The sequence below is a fragment of the Enhydra lutris genome, unplaced genomic scaffold (genome assembly GCF_002288905.1).
Source record: "Enhydra lutris kenyoni isolate GAN:26980312 unplaced genomic scaffold, ASM228890v2 scaffoldscaffold6, whole genome shotgun sequence".
Taxonomy (NCBI): Eukaryota; Metazoa; Chordata; class Mammalia; order Carnivora; family Mustelidae; genus Enhydra; species Enhydra lutris.
Window position 1 is genome coordinate 47,082,162 of NW_019154090.1, and position 6,673 is coordinate 47,088,834.

General features: G+C 43.6%; 1 pseudogene; it reads left to right on the forward strand.

The window, feature by feature from the left end:
* Positions 1–299: 299 nt before the first annotated feature.
* On the forward strand, positions 300–1,832 carry LOC111141902 (annotated as a pseudogene).
* Positions 1,833–6,673: the final 4,841 nt, after the last annotated feature.

A 6,673-nucleotide genomic window follows, 5' to 3' on the forward strand; every position in this document is an offset into this window, starting at 1 on the left:
CCAACTTTGATAAAACCCCTGACCAGATTTGATCTATTTATGGAAACCCAATCTCTGACTGGTTGCTCCAATTGCCTTCATACTGCAGTCTGTTACACATTTCTAATGGTCTTCGGTGGGTTGACCTGGTGCAGGTAAGCTCCACCTCCTTAAGGAAACCAGGCAAACAACTAGAATAAAAGCAGCATACCGTCTTTGGGGTGTCCATGGTGGACGTTTCGACGACAGGCTCAGCGCCCCGGACCGCCTCCCATGGAAGCCTGAACCGGCCATGCAGCTTTCTCCTTTTTCTCATAACCATGTCCACCAACGAGAATGCTAATTCACCAGCTGCCTGCCTTAACAGATTTAAGAACAAGGGGGAAAACAGTACAGAAATGAAGTGGCGTCGAATAGAGGTTAATGTGGAGCTCAGGAAAGCTAAGAAGGATGACCAGATGATGAAAAGGAGAAACATAAGCCTGTTTCCTGATGATACTGTCTCTCCACTGAAGGAAAACCACAACAATCAGGGCACCATAAATTGGTCTGTTGATGACATTGTTAAAGGCATAAATAGCAACAATTTGGAAAGCCAGCTCCAGGCTACTCAAACTGCTAGGAAACCAGGCCCCCATTAACAACATAATCTGGGCTGGTTTGACTCCAAAATTTGTGTCCTTCTTGGGCAGAACTGATTGTAGTCCCATTCAGTTTGAATATGCTTGGGCTCTCACTAACACTGCTTTTGGGACATCAGAAAAGACCAAGGTTGTGGTAGATGGAGGTGCTAGGCCAGCATTCATTTCTCTGTTGGCATCTTCCCATGCCCACATCAGTGAACAAGCTGTTATGGGCTCTAGGAAACATTGCAGGTGATGGTTCAGTTTTTCAAGACTTGGTTATCAAGTATGGTGCAGTTGATCTGCTGTTGGCTCTCCTTGCGGTTCCCGATACATCATCTTTAGCATGTGGTTGCTTATGTAACCTTAATTAGACACTTTCAAACCTTTGTTGCAACAAGAATCCCCGTTAGACGCTGTTAAACAGATTCTTCCTACCTCAGCTCATTTCCTGCATCATGATGATCCAGAAGTCATGGCAGATACCGGCTGGGCCATCTCCTACCTTACTGATGGTACAAATGAATAGATTGAAATGGTTGTGAAAACAGGAGTTGTGCCCCAGCTTGTGAAGCTTCTAGGAGCTACAGTGAAATTGTCCACTGTGACTCCTGCACTAAGAGCCATAGGAAATTTTGTCACTGGGACAGATGAACAGACTCAGGTTGTGATAGATGCAGGAGCACTTGCTGTCTTTCCCAGCCTGCTAACAAACCCCAAAACTAATATTCAGAAGGAAGCTACATGGACAATGTCAAACATCACAGCTGGATGCCAGGACCAGATCCAACAAGTTGTGAGTCATGGATTAGTCTTATTCTTCATTGGTGTTCTCTCTAAGGCAGACTTTAAGACACTAAAGTCTGGGCTGTGACCAACTATACAAGTGGCAGGACAGCTGAACACATTTTGTACCTTGTTCATTGTGGCATGATAGAACCATTGATGAACCTCTTAATTGTAAAGGATACCAGAATTATTCTGGGTATTCTGGAGCCATTTCAAACATCTTTCAGGCTGCTGAGAAACTAGGTGAAACTGAGAAACAGTATAATGATTGAAGAATGTGGAGGTTTGGACAAAATTGAAGCTCTACAAAACCATGAAAATGAGTCTGTGTACAAAGCTTCATTAAACTTGATTGAGAAGTATTTCTCTGTAGAGGAAGAGGAAGATCAGAATGTTGTCCAGAATGTTCCAAGTTCAGGATTGCACTCCTGGGACTTTTAACTTTTAGATGAACTGTTGAGGCAGGAAGTTGTTTGTTATGTACTCTGCTTGGTAGAAGTTTATCTTGCTGTTTCTCTACTGAGAACTCATTTTAAATGGGTTTTGTTATTGCAGGTCTTTTTACAACAAAGCTCTACTTGACCAGTTCCAAACTGTACAAACTGTGTGAAGCTCCTCCTCTCAGTGGGTTTCTTATTTCTGTGTGGAATCTCCTATCTTGTAGTGTCCTGTAAATAAAGATTAAATTCCTCTCTTTTCTAAAACAACAACAATAACAACAAAACCACACTAGAATAAAAGCAAATGGCAGAATATTTAACAAAATGACAGAGGAAAGACCACAGTAACTTTCTGTTTATATCAAAGTACAGAATGACCAATATTTTAAATTAGTGTCTAAATGAGGCAAAAATTCTCTATGAATTATCAATCCATGGATGGCTTTCAAAGCACACAGGTTTTGATAGAATGTTAGGTTTGATTTCTGGACCAATGAGTTAACATTTTTGGAAAGATCCCTTTATGTTAACTATAGATAATAATAATAATAATGATAATAATAATAATAATAATAATTCACTTTTTTAAAAAGGTTTTATTTATTCATTTGACAAAGAGAGAGATCACAAGTAGGCAGAGCAGCAGGCGGGGGGTGGGGGGGAGGGAAGCAGGCTCCCTGCTGAGCAGAGAGCCCAATGCTAGGCTCAATCCCAGGACCCTGAGATCATGACCTGAGCTGAAGGCAGAGGCTTAACCCACTGAGCCACTCAGGTACCCCAATAATTCAGTTTTATAAGGCAAATTTCAACTCTTATGGCAATTCTAGTGATCTTAAGTTCAAGTAGCCATGCTTGAAATTTTCCTCCCAATGTCCATGCTTTTTGGTACTGCTGTAGACCTCCCGCATCCAGCCCCAGTTCTTCATCCCCTCCATTCAGACACTTTCCTTGAAGTCACTCTAACCCCTGTGACTCTTTAGCCCTCTCTCTTGTCAGTAAGATGGATACTAGCTCACAAATGCTTAAGGATCTCACAAGAATGTAGTTGGCAACTTCTCTTTTCTCTGACCTCTGGCAACCAAAATTGCTTTGATATGAAGCAAAAACCACTTCTGTACCCAGTGTGGCTCTTCATCATGTCCTGCCCTTTCTACCATTGCTTTGTGTACTTAGCATCTCTAAGCCCCCAGCATTTAAATCCATGAAAGGGAACACTGGAGCCTTCTGTGTCCAGGGCATGATGCTGGAGACACTTAAGGACACTCTTGTTCCCACATGCCTAGCAATCCATAGGCTGGAAAATGCACTTCCAGGCAAGCTGATTCTCTGGGAAAATCAGGAATGATCTGTTTTTCCCTTGGTTCTTTACTCTATCAACTGTTAAAAGACCTGAGAGAGAGATCCACATGGAAGTATTTCCTTTTCTTTCACTCTTCAGAAAATAACATTCTGAATGCTAGAGAGGAAAGGTCTGGAGAGCAGAATCCTTAATGGCGGAAACCCAGGCTGGTTAACAGGAGGAGGTAGAATGAAAATAAAGCAGGTGAAGAGAATGCTGAGGGCACGGCCTCCTGGCTGGTACGTGGTGTGTGTCAGTAATATTTGGTGTATGCACTGAGGCCCATGCATGTGTGTTGCTGAGGCCAACTTCAGCCCTGCAGAGTTTTGTCCTTGGGGGGGTGGCACAGTGTTCAACCCAGAGGTCAGGCAATGGATCCCCAAAGTACCTAGGTTCCTACACAGGACCAGGAACTTCGCTTCACCCCATCTCATGCTGATAAACGCCCTTTCCACTCATTGTAATTATTCTTGTATCCAGAGGGAAAGCAGCCCCAGAAACGTAATGTTCACTTCTGTTCCCATGTCACTCAGACAAAATTGAAATTTGAATTCACACTTGATTTTCGTTTCAAAGGCTTCTCAACTCTTTCTGTCATGCTGGTGGTTCTCAAATTGTTCAGGTGTCAGAGAAATTGGAAGGTGTGCACTTTTTCTGCGTTGTGTAGATCACTTTGGAAAGATTGATAGGTCAAACTTACCAGAGCTCAATATGCTCAATGTGCAATTTCAGTGCCACCTCTTACAGATTCCAGTTCGCCAGTGTTATATGATTATTTAATATTTATAGGAGAAAAGCAGATTGGTATGATCCATCCTTCCTTCCTTCCTCCCTTTCTCTCTCTTTCTCTCTTTCTTTCTTTTTTAACGCAGGGCTTGAACTCATGACCCTGCAATGAAGACCTGAGCTGAGATTAAGAGTTGGATGCTTAACTGACTAAGCCACTCAGGTGTCCCTCGATAGGTATGATTTTTATATGACCCAGGAAAAAAGGTCACCACTGAAAATGAGAAATAATAGAAGCCCCATGACCAGCCTGGGGACCCCTAGTTCTTAAGGAGAGGAGTCTGGGAGACCATCCCCTTCAGGCCTGGGTCTTGCTCACTGCTGGACAGAAACAAAGAGACAGAGAATCCCAACCGTTATCCTTCAGTCCCCTACTGCTGGCCCCACACCCCATTACCACAGTGGTCCCACTGGCCCTGCTTTACATGCCCATCTGAGAAGCAGGTCTGTGCCTTTTGTTTTAGATTTTCTCATTTCCTTTTTATACAAGTCACCCACAATTTTTGTTAGAAATTTAGAAAACCCAGGTAAACAACAAAATATAAAGAAATAAGTTGTAAACATCCTCCACTGATATATCACCACAATAAACATTTGGTAATTTTCTGTGCATATACATTCTGTGGGTTTTTGTTTGCATTTCTGCCTTTCTATGCCAATTAATACATAGCTGCATCTGTGTTCCTCCAAGACAGATTCCCAGCATATGTGCAGTGAATTGCCAGAAGTATATTTTAAAAATGCATATTCCCAGACTTTTCATTCTACTGAATCAAAATCTTGCCCAGCATGGGAGCCAAGAATCTGTTTCTAACAGAATTTTGGCGTGATCATTATATGCCCTACATGCTGACAGCCATCGTCTGCATCATGTCCCAGAGTACTCCAATTTATATGCCAGAGCCCGATTTATTTAGTCAGTGCCCTATTGATAGACACTTGATGATTTCAGATTTTTCCCAATGGTCCAATCTACACCGAGGCACACATATCTTTACATATTGCTTTCTTTAGACACATTCTGAAAGCGAGGTTGGTGGATCCTGGGGTTATAAGATACACTTTAGCTTCTTGTGCCCGTTGCCTGTGCCTGGAGCAGAAGTACTGATGCACAGTGTTCCACACCCACTTCCACCCTGAAGGCACCACAATGTTTAAACCCCCATAATGCCCAGACGAGAGCCTGCTGAAAGTTGGAGGCTGCAGAGCTGAGGACGCCGGTCTGTCAACAGCTGTGGACCCAAGAGAGGAAACTCTGGCTATATCCTACTTTGCCTTAGACTGTGTCTTGCCCAGGAGCTGTCACTCCCCATGGCTCCTGCACCTGCTGCCCAGAGATGGCCCCAGGCTGACCACTCCCACAGATCATCTGATGGGTGCTGAATGAGTATATCTCCAATGCAGGGACTTGGGGAGGGGGTCTTTTGGATCCTGCACTCAATTCCAATGTGTGTGTCTTCCCCCACACCAGCAAGCAATTCTTGGGACACCAGCTGGGTATCTTACAATTTAACTCAATTCTGACACTACCTACCTTGAGATAGCCACGGATTCCACAGGCTAAGGGTTTAGACCTATGAGACTTTGCTTCACCCCCTTCAGACATCATCTGCAAGCAAGTTCAGGCTATCTATCCCATACACTTCTGACCAACCAGTTATAAATCAAAGGTTCCCAAGACTACTACCTCAGGTTTAATTAATTTGCTATAGCTACTCACAGAACTCAAAGAAACTTCTTGCTTACTAGAGCATCCATTTATTATAAAAGGATTTAACTCAGGACAGCCAGGTGGGAGAGAAGCACAGGGAGAGATGTGGGGGAAGGTGAGGAGCTTCCAAGCCATCTCTGAGTATGCCACTCTCCCCAAATCACCTATGTTCACCAAGCCCAGAAGCTCTCCGAACCTAGTCCATTCTGTTTTTTTTGTTTGTTTGTTTGTTTTATGGAGGTTTAATTACATAAGCATAGTTGATTAAATCATTGGTTTTTGGCTATTTGCTCGCTCTCTGTGGAGGTCAGATGTGGGACTAAAAGTTCTAACCCTGTAATCACCTGGCTGGGTCCCCTGGCAACCAGCCCCCATCCTTAGGTGGGGTCCAAAGGTCACCTCACTAGCAGACAAGAGTCACATTTATGTCTCTCATCACTTAGGAAATTCCAAGGGTTTTAGGAGTCCTGTGCCAGAAATGGGGACAAAGATCAAATACACATTTCTTATTATAAATCACAATACCACAGGAGTCATGTGGTGAAGGAAAGTCACCCCCACTAGGAGTTCCCTGGTGGGCTCACACTCCAGACCTGGCACCTGTACCTGCAGGACTTCTGCACACCTGCCTTCCATCCCTCCTTCTCTCAGCGGACATCATTATACTGCCTGCCTGTGTCTGCAGTCACAAAGGGGACTTATTCTCTGGCCTGGAGTTTCTTGCACTCTAGCTGAGAAGACAAATCAGAGAACAACCAGAATTCCGCATGATGGAGGCACAGCCAAAGTGTGGCTTATTATCCAGGGAATAGGAAGAAGCTGGGACCCCCTGTGAAGTCATCAGAGAAGTGACCATTTCTCTGATATCTGAAAGGGAAAACTTCAGTTTGAGAGGAATGTTCCCAAAAATATGAACCACATGGAAGCATAGAGCATATATATAATGAAATAGTACTTTACAGACTCTGGTAAAAACTGTTTTTCTCCCTCAACAGTATGGCATGGC